At 34.9% G+C, this 17,401-nt stretch overlaps 1 protein-coding gene across 32 annotated transcripts in view; it reads left to right on the top strand.

Annotated features, from left to right (window-relative positions):
• Positions 1 to 2,364: 2,364 nt before the first annotated feature.
• The window catches only part of Shab (potassium voltage-gated channel shaker cognate b), a 394,632-nt gene continuing 379,595 nt past the window's right edge, over positions 2,365 to 17,401 (top strand). For 15 of the 32 annotated variants that reach the window (XR_012412620.1, XR_012412621.1, XR_012412622.1 and 12 more), the window contains exon 1: positions 2,365 to 3,088. The gene's annotated coding sequence lies outside the window, so the exon portion shown is untranslated. The remainder of the gene's footprint in view (positions 3,089 to 17,401) is intronic. The other 17 variants (XR_012412623.1, XM_073983612.1, XM_073983601.1 and 14 more) reach the window with 2 other exon arrangements.

The following is a 17,401-nucleotide window of genomic DNA, read 5'->3' on the forward strand; positions in this document are numbered from 1 at the left end:
ATGCATGTCACACATTGTGGTGGTTGTGTGGTGTCGCATCGTCGGCTTTCCTTTTTTACTTGCATCATTGATCAGCAATCTCGATTCCAACGAGAAATGTATTACAAATTTTTATTTTAGCCCGTAGTTATTATAAATTGCAAATAAATTTTGTATATTTTGACGAAGTATTGTTTTTCAAGTCATATTTCGATAAGACTTGCCGTTTTCAAGAAAAAACCATGAAAACCTAAAAAAGCTTAAAAATGTTAACTTTGACCGCAATTTATTTAAAAATCCCTCTGGCGATTTTTTTATTTTCTCATCTTTGAACATTGTAGTTTCAGATTCCGCGAAAAATTCCCATTTGAACATTTGAAATTCATCAATAGAAAAGTGGGGGCCAAAATATGACTCGAGCATAAGATATGTAATTTTTTTCTAACATAATTGCATGAATAATTGTTTTGATTCATATAGCCATTGATCACTTGTTTTTGACTGTATTTGTTATAAATCGTAAATATAGTTTGTATATTTTGAATGAATATTGTTTTGATGACCAATAGCAAGAGATTTCCCGAAAAACCGTATAGTATTTGCATAATTTGTTGCCATAAATTAAAAATTAATATGACACTTTTTACAATTTTGGTTTTGTCAATTCTTTTGTTGTCTAATATACACTCTTCTCTTATATCAAATAACCCATCCCGATTCATATTACTTCAATTACACTGTGCAACATTTTTAAGGTGATCTTGTGCAAACAATTCGAACTAAGGATTTTTTTGAAAGTACAGACCTAAACGACAAGAAACCCTAATTGGGTTTTGTTGTGTCAGATCCAGCTCGGATTTTATGGCCCCATCTAAACATGGTTAAATATTGAGTTTTCAAAGAAATTCGGGGCTATATCTCTGAAACCAATGTGGATCTTCTTCGGACCTCTGAAGCAAATTTGTAGATAAGGACAAAAATAAAAAATTTGGAGAAATAATGAACTCGAAAAACTACATTTATTGCCTCAAATTTCAAAATATATGCAAAAGTTCCACAATTTTTATACATTTCGCACCGTATCTCCAAAACCGTTAATTTTTTCTGTATAAAATTAAAATATTCCTCTTCAGAACATGTCATTGTTGTAAAATGCCTCTATGCCGTTGTTTTCAGTACATTTTTCAACGACGATTTAATAAATATGTCAATAATGTGGTGTATTTCGAAATGCGAGAATAAACTGTTGGTGTGAACTGTGTTTGAAATACGTGTTGTAAAAGATATGATGCAAAATACCGCTGAAACAAAATGAAGTAAGCATTTTAGAGTTTCAGAATGTTCTACAGAATTGTTGAGAACTTTATTTGGATGATTTTAGCAAAAGGTTACTTGGTTCAACCAGAATTTCAGCAATTATGTAAAATTTTCTATATTTGCCCTAGATAGAGTTTTTTATGTGGTTTTTTTCAAAAGATAAGTTCTACTAATGTAGGGATACAATATTGCTAAAGTCAGCAAGGCCAAATTCCTATTCGTTTCTGTGATATAGGCCTGATAAATGCAAAAAAGTGTAGATTTAGTCCGGTTTAGATGCGGTCATAAAATCAGATCTGGATTTGACAGGACAAAACCCTACTAGGGTCTTTGTAGTCTAAATATGAACTTTCAAAAAAATGCTTACTAGAAGTTGTTTGCATTTTCAGTGTTGCATAGTGTTATATTGGACATCTTCTTATCACCTTTTTCAAACTTTTAGATTAGTTTTAAATGGCTGAAATAACCAAGAAGTATCGCCTACATTTTGCCACCGCGGAAAAGGTGATTTTGTTTCGCTTGGAAACATCAGTGTGCAAAGTACAAAGATTTGTAAGGTTGCCACCATTAAAACTACGCCACTGATATCGGAAAACCCGTGGAAAATTGTGTGTGAGAGAATTTATGTAGTTTTAATACACAATCAACGTGAAACGAAAACAAATCATTCATGTTGTAAGAAAAACAATGACAACAAAAATGAGCAAAAGAAAATCAAGAGAAAACAAAACAACACGGCAACAATGTTAAGTGTCTGTTGTTGTGTCCGGTAAAGCTTTCCACAACAACAACAACAGCATTTGAATTGTCACACAGCGGTTAGCCAAATAGCAACAAAATAAAAGAAAATTCACGAGAGTGAGTAATGCAGAGAGAAGAAAGAGAGAAAAATGTCAAAAGTAAATCCAAACAGAAATGTAGCCTTTAGTAAGGAAAAGTTTTTTTGTAATTAATGGAAAACGCAGAGCTTATTTCTCTCTACGGGTAAGTGTGGTTGAGAGGGGCGCTGTGTGAGAGAGCGAGAGAGTGCCTTTTTACCTTAGAGTGGAAAATGACAAAGTTTTCATTGGAAAAACTTTTCACTTTTCAGTGGAGTAACGGCCACGGCTGAAATCGGACGTATTGACTCGAAATACAAGTGCGTGCGCGTTCTATGCGCCCAAAATTAAAGGTAGTTTATTTTTTGGCATTACCTTGAAACTGGGTGAAAATATATACTAAGTGGCAAGTGGAAAAAAGATAATATAAAGTGAAAATTCTTACAATTCATTTGATTTGTTCACGATAATTGAGCAACCACAATCAGAAAGAAATGAAATATTTAAACAAAATATCAAGAAAATCGATTCAAGTAATTCATAAATAAAAAAATTAAAAAAAAAAATTAAAACTTATCAGTGATAGTGGCATGGCGTTGATTATGTATGCTTCATAGTATCTGTTTTGAATACAATCATCACAAGTATATGTATATTTCTGTTTGAGTGTGAATACTATAAGAAAATATTGAAAATTGTTTTTTTGGAAAATAATAAAAATATTACATCGCGATTATACTAAATGTAATAAAATACCCTTTTCTCAGCATAAGCGTGAAAGTGAAAAATCGTATAAAAAAGGGTAGTGAAGTGAGTTAGTGAGTGTGTATACAAAGAAAGGCCAATACCGAAAAATTTGTGTAATACATTTCCAGTAGATACGAATCAAATCGCAAGTGTTTTAAATATCTTCTACGCAAAACCAACAATAACAACAGAAATCTCCGTCGCAACAACAAAGAGTTTATGGAAAAGTAAATATTGAGAAAAATTTTGTCATTATATTTTAATGTTTATAGAATTTAGTACCTATTCTAAAATGCTTAGCCACAGGACAACATTGTGAGAGAGAGGGATGTTTGAAGTTTAAGCAGAAAATCAATCAATATTATTAGGCCTGAGAAAATTCGTAGTATGCCTATATCCTACTCGACTTTGTCTTTTTACCACCACTCTCGATTCGATTCAACTTCAAATGTTTGTATGTAATGCTGTTCAACTAACTGTCTGCCTACACCCACAAATATAACGCAAAATGACAAAGACCAGGGGAAAAACATTGAAGAGAAACCCAACTGAAAGTTGTGGGACAATAACAACAGCAATGGTGTCGACACCGAATACCAGCAGCATTTGAAACAAACTGAAAAAGAAAGAAAAAAACCCACCCTCGAGTCATTTCTTAGCCACAATTTCCAAAGCATCACGTCCTGTCTGTCCTATAAACTTAACAGACAGTCAGCCAGTCATCCGTCCTGCAACACCAGTGAGCGAGCGTAAGAGGTATTGTCATACACGAAAAGGGAAAACTAGTATAACTCGAAAAAAACTTCGTCGCTCCGAAACGGTGTAAACGGCGTGAGTGAACTTGCTCAACAAAAATCCACATTGAAAGGAAATTAGAAAAGAACACAAAGAGAGAGTTTGAACGAAAAGGGAAATAAAGAAAAACGAAGGAATTTTTGAAGCTCACTTCGTTGTTGGTGGCATTGTCATCGTGGTTGTACTGGTTTCGACTTCGTGGTGAATAAACACTTACGTTCACATATAACCCGACATAGAATGTAATCAAAAAAATATTACCCAAAATGCCTCTTTTTTCACAACCCAAATCTAATGTTGGGTCTAGCTATTCGGAGTCCCCAATAGTCCTATCAGTCGTCGAGAGACCTTAAATATATGTATGTATGTACAATGTACTCATCTATACAAACAAACATAAATAGATTAGATTGTTTAGATACAAAATGCTAACATCAATAATGACGTCGTTGGGGGTAGAGTGGATTGTTGTCGTTTGTAAAATTACTAGTGGTAAATAAATATGTATGTATGTTCGGATGGATGGAGGTATTTATGTGTGTATCCTTTTTACCCCTCTAGGACCATAACCACGTTTTTGTGGATAGCTTTGTTCGTTTCATCCATTGTGGCTATGCTTCTAATGCGCGACATTTTTTAGTTTGTTGGCGCTGGTGCAGCACCGAGTAAATTAGACACACTCGTTTAAGATGGAAAGGTTGGTCGTAGGCATAATGTGGCCACTTATTTTTATGGCGACAGTAACAATGGTGTTGTAGGCAACCCCAAAAGGAAGCACTCAACCATGGATGACTATTACTAGGATGTGTTCTTGTACGGATGTGCAAGATTCCCCTGTGGCTTGTTTGTGTAGGAAATGCTAGCCTCACACAAAGGGATTGTATACCATCACATAATTAAACATTAGGTTGGGTTACACCTAGATATACCTGGTGTATGTTTGCATGCATTCTTCTAGACTGGCGAAGTGATATGATTTTGGGGAAAATTTGCTTATTTGTTTGCACGAGATGTTGACAATGTCCCAAAACTAGTTTTTAATCTCGACGAGATAAATCGATGCAGCTATGAATATTCGTTGGTCTCTTTGTAATCAAACTCAAGGCGTCAATTATGGACTAATAGTCAGGGAATTTGCATGGAGAGTAGGTTTTCGTCTGTAAACATACATCACTTGCTGATAATTGCAAATTATGGGTGGTCAACTAGGTCAAATTCACTAAAAGTTTCATGGTCAATATCCGCCATACAATTTTAGTTATTTTTAGGATAATCATCGTTACTCTGAAGGTAAAAATTATAAAGAACGTATGGTCAAGTAAGGATCACATACATACATGAGGATTTCATGATTTTTCAGTTCTTAAGGTTCACAAATAAGAAAAATGTGAAGAAAATAACATTTTACGGGAGATAATAACAAACGGTTGGGATCCAGCTTGGTGCAGTGGCAAGCACGTAAGCTTTGCAAATCCCCGAAATTTTTGGCGGTGTCAAGCAAATCCCCTTAAGGCAATGTTGGCTCACATTTCCAGAGTATTTCAACCATGAAAAGATTCTCTACAAAATGGTGTCTTAAGGCATGCCGTTTGCAATGGGCAACAAAAATGTAAGTACCATATCACTGAGCCAATATAAATCAGTGTGCACTCATTGATATGATAGGAGTCTCCCTTGTCCCTTCGGGGATGTTGTGGGATGTATGTATGTAATATCAAGCGATATTGCCGTGTCGGATATAAGAATAGTTTTATTAATTCTATACATTGATATGCTATCACTACTAATTTCGAATAGGGCCTTCACATATAAGATTGCATCTCTCCTAGAACATAAGTTTGAAAAAACACTGACTTTAATTTAGTTTCCAATGTTTAAGTGAGTGACCCATCTTAATACACTATACATTTCATGCAATTTACATTTAGAAAATGTTTATGGGCACTGCTACGTGTATCTACAAATGAAAATTACTTAAGTGCTGAGTGTTTAGCTACAAACTAAGGGGACCGTAAAATAAGTATGATTCCAAAAAAACTAAGGACTGTGTTAGGTCCTAGGCTTTGAAAATCACATAATCACATGAAACTGTGACAAACAAATCTTCTACTGACAATGTATTACTGGACAATCAATACATAACGGCAAAAGCTTTTAAAATATTTTATGTCTGAAAAAATTCAATTGGATTGATAGAAGAAATAATGCCGGTATCCTTAAGGTATATATTTGTAAGACTCCCTTTAACTGAGTTAAAATGTACCTCCAGGTTCCAGAAACCAGGTCAACCTTTAAAACATAGCATATACCTCAAGATTTATCCTCTGAGAACCCATATATCTATTATTAATTTATTGTTGGTGTTAACAATTCACTATTTGCTGCCGTGAAGCAAATATGTACCTTGTGAGGGTCGGTTATGTGATCATTAACTACAAAGTTTTTTTTTGTGAAATTATTATTACTTTGATACCAATTACCAATTTCGAATTGCATACATTTTTATTTTGTCTTCCAAGGTTTCATTTCATCGGAGTCCGCATATATACGCTTTTTTAGTGAGTCCATCATCGCCTCTCATGGTATGGCCTAGCCAAAGCATACGTTTTAACTCGCTGGGTTTAACTATGACAATGTCGTTATATAGCCGTTACAGCTTATGGTTTATACGGCATCGATATTCATCGTCAACGCAGATTGGCCAGCAGATCTTTCGGAGGATTTTTCTCTTAAATACACCAAGCACTGCTTTATCTGATCCACACATTTGTGTGACGGTTTTCTTTTTAAACCGCTTACTTAGGCCAAAGTAGCATATGTTGGCCTATTTTAACTACTTAGTTGATACTCTACAGGACATTTGTCAAATAGGCCGAACTAAAAATGGTTTCCATTCCTCTCGATTTGTTTCTTTATTTAGATTTTCGATCTCATCTTCCACTTGTTTGCTTCATCGAAGCCTTGGCTTCTGCGCATACCGTCATGTGGCCTTTTTACCGAGTTCATCATCGCTCATTCTTATGACATGGCCTAGGCAAAGCAATCGTTGTATCTCGATACGTTTAACTATACTGGCCAATTATATTCTTCTTTTTATTTCATAAATTATGGTGTTTGTTGGGTTTATGATGTCGAGGACGAAGAAGGCTGACTTCCGAAACGTCATAAACTGCGTTGTTTCAATTATTGCTCGTGCATTGCAAAAGTATATTAACCCAGATAAAGCCACTGGTCGTCATTTCACTCTTAAAAAGCTTTATTTGACCTATGCATTTCCACGCAATTGGCCTAAAACCCAAGCTATTCAAAAAAATCGCCTTTTTTGTAATTTTCCACTTTTGATGAAAATTTTAAATTTTTTCTCAATCAAAAACCAAGAGATTGGCATATAAGGATACACCCATATTACCCTCCAAAGTTTTTGGCACTTTTAAAAGAAGGCCCAATTGCAGGAAAACTATACGTTTTAGAGAAAAAAATTATTTATTTAAAAATGCTTAAAAAGTCTCAAAAATATAATTTTCATAAACAATTTTAAGTTTTCTTGCAAAAAAATTCTCGGCGCTAAGTGGGTTAAATACGTATCGTTGCAAAATCTACCTAATTCATCAGTTTCATACCTGATGCTTATTTTGTGTGTATTCTGATTTTGAAAAACGCATCAGTGACGTTTTGGATTGCAATACTGCTGTATTACATTCTGTATTACAGCGATATGGAATATGATGTTTAAGACATTTACAGATATTAACAAAGCAACTGACGTTACGGAAGTCAGCCGAAGTCTTTAACAACCTTATAATTGTAAACACCAACTTCCACAGTTGGTCCAAGTTCCGTGGACGCCTTGCGCGTCGATACCATCAACTTGGTCTTGTTGCTGTTTACTACCAGACAACTTGGCGGTTTTAAAGGCATCAGTTACATTGTTTACAGATCGATGAATGATGCCAATGTCTCCGGCACAGCACAGCAACGTTTCCATCTCGCATAATTGTTTGTGGTTGTGTCCCTTCGGGGATGTGTATGGGAGCATATGCATGTATGTATAGGGCTGCCTCAGACTGGTTTATAATCGACCAAAATATGGTTAGAGTCGATTTGTATCTCTTGGGTATTTTCCAGGATTTGACAGGTCTAAAGCCGCATTGATATGACCTAATAATTTCATTGGGCATACGCTTTAGTCGTTCTTATATGAACAAGGGAACAGACTTAAGCCCCTATGGTTTGAGCCATTTTTGGTTCGACTTACGACTCCAATACCACTAAAAATTAATAAAATGTTCTATAGAACATTGGTAGCGTTTTTTATGGTGTAGTTTTAATATTTTAAAATATTATAACAACAGCAATGGGATTAAGCCGGACTATTTTGAAAAAATAAAATGTTCTATTTTTTTCCGATATGCTGAATTTTTCCTAAGATCTTCTTTGAAAAGAACAGAACTCTCGAATTTAATACTCAACTACAGAAAGGTTTTAAACTTGATATAAGCCAACATTTTAGAGACCCTTAAACTGAACTTTAACGAACGCTTTTTATAGTTTGGTGAAAATGTACCAGAAAAGCGGAAAGGAAAATATATCCTATTCTATCAAAGACCAATAGGAATTATGTAGAAGACATGGTAGTCAACGGAGTGCAATGGAATAGAAAAAAAGAATGGCGGCCTGAGGTGAATATGGGAGATCGAGATCTAGGATGTGTGAGATCTTAAACAAATACTTCAAAATATTTATATGTTTCTTTTTGTATATTAGGACACGGATCTAGCTTGAAAATTCATGCCAAAGGTGCAATTGTAATGCAACAGTCATGCCATTTTAAATTTGTTTGTAAAGTTTAGAGGATTAATTTGTTCAAAACATTTCTTCACATTGATTTGCGATAAATGAAAAAAGATTCACTTTGGCAGTTTTGTTGTGATGTGTGGTTACTTTTTATTTTTAAAGTAAGCCCAGCTTAAGCACAGATTTGTTGTTTACAAATTTTAAAAACAAGTTTTTAAAGTGGGTGTAGTTAAAATTGATTTACCTTAGGGAAGGGCAGAGAATACTAGTTTCGTACAACGCCACTTGGACTCGTCAGTTTTCTTAGTTCTTTGCATTAAAGCAAAGAACTCTTCCCAAATATTATGACGACTCGAGCTCAAGAATAAATGTGACCGACGAAAAAAATATATTTTTTTCGACTCAGATTACGACACCAGAAAAATTGCTCGACTCCGACTCCGAAACCCTGGTTTGAGCACACAGTCTTATCTCCTTTCTTGTAGACGGGACAAAAGATGCTCAAATTCCAATCGTCCGGTACGCATTCTAAGCGCCAGCATGATGTCGCATGTGATGCGACTATGATGTTTGGTTTCCATTGTCCAACATCCATATTGTATCTATTCGTACTTTATTTTCTACGGTTTTTCTGGTTTCTTGTTTTTTTTTTCATCTGATGACAGCCAGGCGGTCTTAGAAATAAAGAGATGCTAAAATCTGGTGCTGCTAACTACCATGTTTTTGCCTCTGCTGTGTCCATCAGCGGATTGGTGGTGTCATGGGCAGGACACCGGTCATATGTTTTGCTAAGCGCTCGTAAAGTATATCTTAGTTCTGCTCGTCTTTATCTTCGGTTGGACATGGGAACAGATAAGACTGATGTTGAAGAATTTAGCTTTTATTTGAATTGTAGCAAGTATTTCATCCACCGCGGAGAAACTAGAGAGCAGATGTTTCAACATCTGAATAACTACAAATCCCCAACCAAATTCATAATTTATATCATGGAAGCGGGAGCTATAATACAATGCGTCACCTTTAGGTTTTGTTGTGACGTCTTTCCCACTCGATAGAATTTTCCGTATGACAGTAATATCAGATTTGTACTTTGCAAGTACATCCACCAGTGCGTAAACTAATCCATCTGAATAAAGAGTCTGAACGTTCGCAAACCCTGGCCTCTAAAACATTTGCGGGGGTCGTAAACTTTACGCACGGTGCTCTTGAATCAAATTTAAATGGAAGGTGCTTACACCTGGGAAGTTTTTGCGGATTCTGAAACTACAATGTTCATAGATGTGAAAAATCAAAAAACTAAAAAAATCGCCGGAGCGCTTTTTAAATAAATCGCGATTCAGGTTGACATTTTTAGGGGTTGTTTAGGTTTTTGCGATTTTGATTGGAAACCGCAAGTCCTATCAAAATGGGAATAAGGAAAATGTTGTAGCAATCAAAATTCTCTACATGATTGACCTTAGTGATATTTTCGTAGGTTTTACAACTTTTGAGATATAGACGTTGAAATTGGGACAATTCAAATTCAATTCAGTTCTGTATCGTCTCCATATAAAACAATGTCATGACTGCAATTTCCCAACTTAAAAAAAATGCCAATTTAAACTTCAATATCTCAAAAATGGCTAAAGCTACGGAAATACTGAAAAGGTCAATCTTGTAGAGAATTTTCATAGCTACAACATTTTCTTCAGTATCTTTTTGATAGGACTTGCGGTTTCTAAGCAAAATCGTGAAAACCAAAATAACCCCAAAAATGTCAGTTTGAATCGCGATTTATTTAAAAAGCGCTCCGGCGATTTTTTTAGTTTTTTGACTTTTCTCATCTATGAACATTGTAGTTTCAGAATCCGCAAAAATATCCCAGGTGTACGCACCTTCCATTTAAATTTGATTCAAGAGCGCCGTGTACGTTTTCGTTATTTTTCGTTTTCTTTACTAACCAGTCGTTTAATCCAAGTTCTTATTCCTTTAACGGATGGTAAAGGTACTTCCTCAAGTGACACGACAGGGAGGTAAGGATCCATTGAAATGATTTAAAAATAGAATTGGACTCATTTATGTGAGAGAAGTGTCCCAATGTCACTTCGGTGTAGCACCATTATTTTTAAATCAATTCCAAATTACCACTAAGTGAGCAGGTTATTAATTTCTCTTCGACGCGGTATAAGTCGGACCTCTCTATTAAGATATTTATAATTTCACATATTCAAATACCCGAACTAAAATTCTTTTTTTTTTGTACGATAAAACTACGATTACACAATTTTACACAATACTCGTATATACCTAAAACATCTTTAAAAGTTATCATGTTTTGCCTTTAAATTCCCTTTTCATTTACAGATGAACATAATATCACACGTACATACATACAATTGAAAGTAGAAATGAATGTATGTGGTTGATCTGCTTAAAAATTCTGCAAAACACGCACGAGAGTGTGTGTCATTAAAGTTAGAAGATATCTCATTGGAAGACCCTTCTTACCCGATTAAATAAAAAATACATTTTAATTACTCCTAAATGATAGCGACGATTATGTTGTGAATAAATTTGTTTAATTTATGAAAAGTGAACTGCTTAATATGCGGCGGCGATATGATATGAAATGTGCGATATAATCAACTGACTTTCAACCCTTTATTTTTCGAAGATAATAAGCTCATAGGTAGCATAATTGGGCTTATTGTATGAACGTACAAATTTCATTGTTTAGGTGTGAGGGAAGCTCTAATTAAAAAGTTTATATACATATGTATAGTATTACGTATGTAAGGTTGTATATGAAAACCAATTGTTATTGATAAAGAATTGGTTATTGTTATCTCGAAATCGTGAGTCTGGGTATATTCCGTTTGGAAATTGTAGGAAGTTTTAAATATTAATGTAAGCTTGGTTACAGTTTTCTTGGTGGCATGGGGTTTTGAACAATAAACATTAAAAAAAATTAAAAGATGCAATTTTTATTATCAGTCTAGATACCCACTAGGTGTCTACATACATACACACGTTTGTATGTATATACGAGGGTTTATCGAAAACCTTCTGGCCTAGGCAACACGCAGTGTCGGCGGGAGCCATTTGCCATTTCTTTGGAAAGTTTGACAGTTTTTGGCCTAAACGTACTCAGGTCAGTTTGACATATAACCATGAAAAATCACTTTGCAAAAAAATGGAATTTACTTGTGAACATTTTCGTCCCATAATTTTTATAATTTTCGAGGTGGATAATCACGGCAAGAATGCATCGATCAAACTAAATCTTTATATGTCGATAAAGGACCATTCTATAGCACTACGAAAAACTTGTTCAATGAATTCAATCGTGAGGATCGTCCAAAAACGGCCATTGTGCCAGAAAAAAAAGCCGTGCGTGAACGGATAATCCATGATCGCCATGTTAACTACCGTGAGATAGAGACACCTTGGGCATTTATTCCAGGCATGACCAAAAAGAGAACGGAGAAAATGTAAATGTATTCAAAATATTGGCAACTTTTAACAGTGTGTTAGAAAGTTTGTATTCACGCAAGCTGTAAAACAATAACAAAGCAAAACATTTGTTCTCTTTTGTACGCTCTTTCTGTGCATTCGGGTCGTGTGCGTGTAAATTGCCGAAAATCATCGGCACTGCCGTTCCAAACGTGACCATGCTTGATTTATTCCACCAACTAACATTCGATATTGCATGAAAACTTGACGACAATAAATGGGGTTTTGAAAAATACGATCGCGGTACTTCGGAAGACGTTTATAAGATGGATCCAGGTGACGAATCATTGAACTATGCGTAAGAACACGAAAAATAGCAGCAATCGCCAGAAGATGCTGCAAAAGCGTTCAAAAACCATGTTTTGGAGGTGTCACAATCAATCATAATCAAACTGTCCTGAGTACACTTAGGCTAAAAACTGTGAAACTTTCCAAAAAAAAAAAAAAAAACTCCAGAAAATACATAACTATTAAGAATATAAAGGTATAAAAGTGTTACAACTTCTAAATTAGAGAACCAAAAAGTCTGCGTTCACAAGAATGGAAAACAAGGCAAAGAAATCAGCATTGATAAAAGGAAAATTATACATAAATTATGAAAAATTGGTGAATTTGGAGGTAGAACATATTTGTCCATATTGCAAATAACGATGATAAGGGAAGCTATTAGTGTTCCACAATAATTCCCTTTCCCGGAACATGGATCTCAGCAATACGCTTTGTGACATTATCTTGTTGGAACCAACATGTTGTAGCTAAACCAAGTTATTCTGCACTTTGGTTCAAATTGTGTTTCAAACTGTTTAGGTAATCATACTTATCCATTGTCGATTCAATATACAGTGGCGGCCATATAATTAAGAACGACATCGTATTAAAAAGTATTTGACTTGCTACGTTCCAAATATTTGAATATTTATATGGAACAATATTTGTAAATAAAGTACACGGTAAGCGCTTTCAAATAAAGCCAAAACAAAATTTTCATACACAATATGTGAATATATCGTTATGTATTTTAGAAATCGGCTGCTTTGATTAATTTTTAGTATCAAATGTCCTTCAATGGAACATATTATTGAGTCTAAGTTTGATAATTAGGGCATACCTAACGTTTTCGAAAATTTGCCCATAATTTGGCGAATTTATTTTATTTTTAGGATCTAAAGCCACAGTTTTGGCTTCCCCTCATTCCCTCGATGACGCTCTAAACGATACCCAGTGATTGTCGTTCCATAGTCGGCGCTTATTTACTCTTAAATTGGTTTTTACCCCGCTTCTTTGAATCCTTTACGAGGGAACTGTGTGGGAAATAGTTTCGTATGAACCATTTCCACTTTATAAATCGGTAGGATTGTTGTTTGCAGGTAGTAGACTGGAAATAAAAAAAATAATTTCGTTCTGTACAAAATTTGGCCTAACGGTATACCGAACAAAAATGAAAGGTTTAATATTTTGAAAGCCTTCATTGCACAATGTCTTTGGGGGTGTGGTAGCCATAGTTATGTAAGACTTTTTAATCAATGAAGCTCATAGTAATATCAAAACCAGTCAAATCGATAATTTTTATGGATGAAAATACAATTTTTGTATACACGTATGTCTGATGTACATACATAAAATGATTGTGGAATTCGAGCATTCAAAACATTATGTTAATAAATCTAATATTCGGTGGGGAATTCTTCCAATTTTTGCATAGACGTTATATTATTGTTTTATTTCCTGTATACTACCTGCAGACAAAAATCCTACCGCTTTATAAGGTGGAAATGGCTCTTTCGAAACCATTTCCAAGACAATTCCCTCGTAAAGGACTCAAACAAGTGGGATAAAAGCCAATTTAAGGGTAAATAAGCGCCGACTATGGAACGACAATCACTAGGTATCGTTTAGAGCGTCGTCGAGGGAATGAGAGGAAGCCAAAACTGTGGCTTTAGATCCTAAAAATAAAATAAATTCGCCAAATTATGGGCAAATTTTCGAAAACGTTAGGTATGCCCTAATTATCAAACTTAGACTCAATAATATGTTCCATTGAAGGACATTTGATACTAAAAATTAATCAAAGCAGCCGATTTCTAAAATACATAACGATATATTCACATATTGTGTATGAAAATTACCTTAAAGTAACCTTTACTTATATCGTTCTTAATTATGTGGCCAGGTCGATTTATGACTATTTTAATAAATCGTGGTTTCTTTCGTATAAACGAACGAGATTTAAAACATGTTTTGGCTTTATTTGAAAGCGCTTACCGTGTACTTTATTTACAAATATTGTTCCATATAAATATTCAAATATTTGAAACGTAGCAAGTCAAATACTTTTTAATACGATGTCGTTCTTAATTATATGGCCGCCACTGTATATAAGTTGGTCCACTCCAAAAACCTGTCATACACCCCCAAACCATAACACCACCATCATGTTTTACAGTGCCAAACAAGATTTTGTTTTTCAAGCGCTGTTCCAGCTTTTCTCCAAACTATTTGACGTCCTTTTATTGCAAACATACAGAACATGCTTTCGTCCAAAAATATCACTTGTTTCCAATATTCTGGAGGCTTGTTTATGTATTCATTAGCAAATTCAATGCGTTTCTGCCTATTCACTAGTGATATGTATGACATTCGCCGTGCGACTCCACCGCGATATCCAGGTTTATGTAGAACTTTTCTAGCGGTTTCTGCCCAAATACCTTTTTAATGCCGTTTTCATATTTTCAACAATTTCCAAAGTAGTTATCGGACGGTTTGTTTTAACAGTATCAATTATGTTACGCCACTCCAGTTCTGACAATAATTTTTCACGTCCAGATCTGGGCTTCCGGCTTCTTTTTAGTTATTTATCACTCTCTGTATGGACGAATATATTCTAGCCACATTTCACCAATATTTCGATAGCTTTTTCCATAATTTTCCTTCATCAATGCTAATTTCTTTGCCCTTGTTTTATATTCTTGAAATTATTTACTCTTTTAAGTTAAATGTGCCAAAGAAATCACAGAACGATCAGTTGTGAAAATATTGATTAAAATTGGGAGAAAACTGTAAAAGATTCCAAAAATAACGGTACTATTACAACAAAGAACATGAACACAGACTTTTTGGTTCTCTAACTTAGCAGTTGTAACACTTTTATACCGTTATCTTTTCAATAGTAATGTATTTTCTGGTGTTTTTCTTCCTTTCTTGTACTAAAGGGTGCGAATAAAATATTTATGAAAGAAAAATTTTTTCTCCTTATGTTATTTATGTAATATTTTAGTATCATTTTTGAAAAGTAATAATGTGAACGCAGACTTTTTGGGCTATATGTATACATGTAGGTAACAACAGTGTATTCTAACATGATTTAAAATATAACAAATTAGCTTATTTGCAATTCTTTGCCTTCAATTTGCAATAAAATATAAACCTCTAAAATACCAATTCTCGAATTCTGAGACGGATTAGTTGCACGTTTGTTAAGAATTTAAAGGCAAAAGTCGGATAATTGTAAAAAAAGAACGTAAGTGTTTGTCTACCTTTTCTTTTACATTAAATGTAGCAAAATTGTGTTCCCTATTAGTCAAGTTCGTGTGAGGGTTGTTTGAAATATATATGTTCTAACCTTATTGTCATGTATTTCGTAGAATGAACATTTCTACGTTTATACTTATCGAACCATAATTCTTTATTAGGCCGGGGCGATTTGTATGAAAGGAAAAAACCTTAATGGGAGCATCGCGTTTCTGATTCCTGGGATTGTACTGAGCAAAAAAGTCTACTAGAGCATATTTCAATCCAACACTAAGCCAAGACAATAATTAACAACTCTCTATTGCATCGCAAAAGCATTGGAACGCTCCTCCGGGCAGTTTTGGCCTTGAGACAGACGATAAATATTTGCCACAAAAGTAGAATAGAAAAATATTCAAGCGTTCTGAGGCAAAAATTCTATCGTGTTGGGATTAGTGGACAACGAAAATACGTTTTTTCTTTGTCACTTCGTTTTATTGTTTTATAACGGTAGTAGTGAAAAACGGAGCTTCTTATAAATTCAAATTTAAAAGGGTATAACTTCATCTTTCACAATGGATTTCCATTGATCCTGTTTCCTTTTAAAGGGGTGAACAATATCTTTCGAACAAGCTATTAAATTGTTATACCCTCAGCCTTTAGGCTAGAAAGAGTATATACACTTTGATACGACTAAAAATGTGCCTCATCGAAATAACGGTTTTAAACCCCAAGTATGTTTGGACGAAATTCGTTTCAGACAATTTGGAGTCGATTTGGCCATGTCCGTCCCCCTTTCTGTCTGGCTGGTGTGCACGATAACTCTCGAACGGATCAACCGACTCGAACCAACTTTCCACACATTCGGGTACCTCCCCCACAAAAGTTCAAAAAATTTCTGTAAAATGGTGTGAAAGATAACTCTCTCGAAGGGAGAAATCGATTTGGTCCAAACTTTGCACATCGTATTATTTCTTTCAGATACAGATCGAGTTCGAGTATGGATAATATCGGTCCACTCCATCGGCTACCTCCCACACAAAATTCGGATAAAATGAAGTTTAAGAGATCCTCTCGGATCGTTTTGCATTTTTTCTCAGTTGGTTGTACTTGCGGCTCCCTTTACGACGGTACAATTTTTTTCTTGCGCAAGTCCAGACTTCCTGAGATATTGGCCTAAAAGCTCCAAGAAACCCTGACAGCACCAATCAAAATGGCAAATCCGCAAGATAATTCTCGAAGGGAGTTTCTGATTGGTGCAGACTTTACACATCATATTATTTTATCCAGTCATGTATCAGGTTGGAATGTGGGCTATATCGGTCCACTCCTGCGGGCACCTCCCACACAAAATTCGAAAAAAGTGAAGTTTAAGAGCTCCTCCCGCATCGTTTTGATTCTTTTTTAGTAGGTTGTTCTAGCGGCCTCGTTTTCAACGGTACAATCTTTTTCCGGAGTAAATCAATACTTTCTGAGATAATGGTCCAAGCAACAAAACCCTCCCGGCACATAATAAAATGGCTATTGTGCAAGATAACTCTTAAACTTTTTCAAAAATTTCTTTCAAACTAAGTTTAACGTAATTTAATATTTCGAGTCCTTTATGAAGAAGTTTGGTTACTAAAAATGTTTGGTATATGTCAATGATTTGGCATAACCCCACCTTACGGTACGTATAGATTTTAAAGCAAACTCGGGATACAAAATCAATATATTTTATATACGGCATAATTATTGTGTTTGGTTTGGTTTGGTTTTGTTGTTGTTTTTTGGTCAGTGGCCGTCAGCACAGCTGATACTGACTGATACTTACTTACTTACTTGTTAAATAGGATCTTTATGCAAGTCCGCCTCTCCGTCCGCCAGTGGTAATCACTCTACCATCCACAATAATCGAGACAGGATCCTGAAATATTGGATATAGCTACCATATATATTTTCTGCCGATCTCA

Source organism: Musca autumnalis, unplaced genomic scaffold (assembly GCF_047663935.1).
Source record: "Musca autumnalis isolate F117 unplaced genomic scaffold, ASM4766393v1 scaffold_4, whole genome shotgun sequence".
In the NCBI taxonomy this organism is placed as follows: domain Eukaryota; kingdom Metazoa; phylum Arthropoda; class Insecta; order Diptera; family Muscidae; genus Musca; species Musca autumnalis.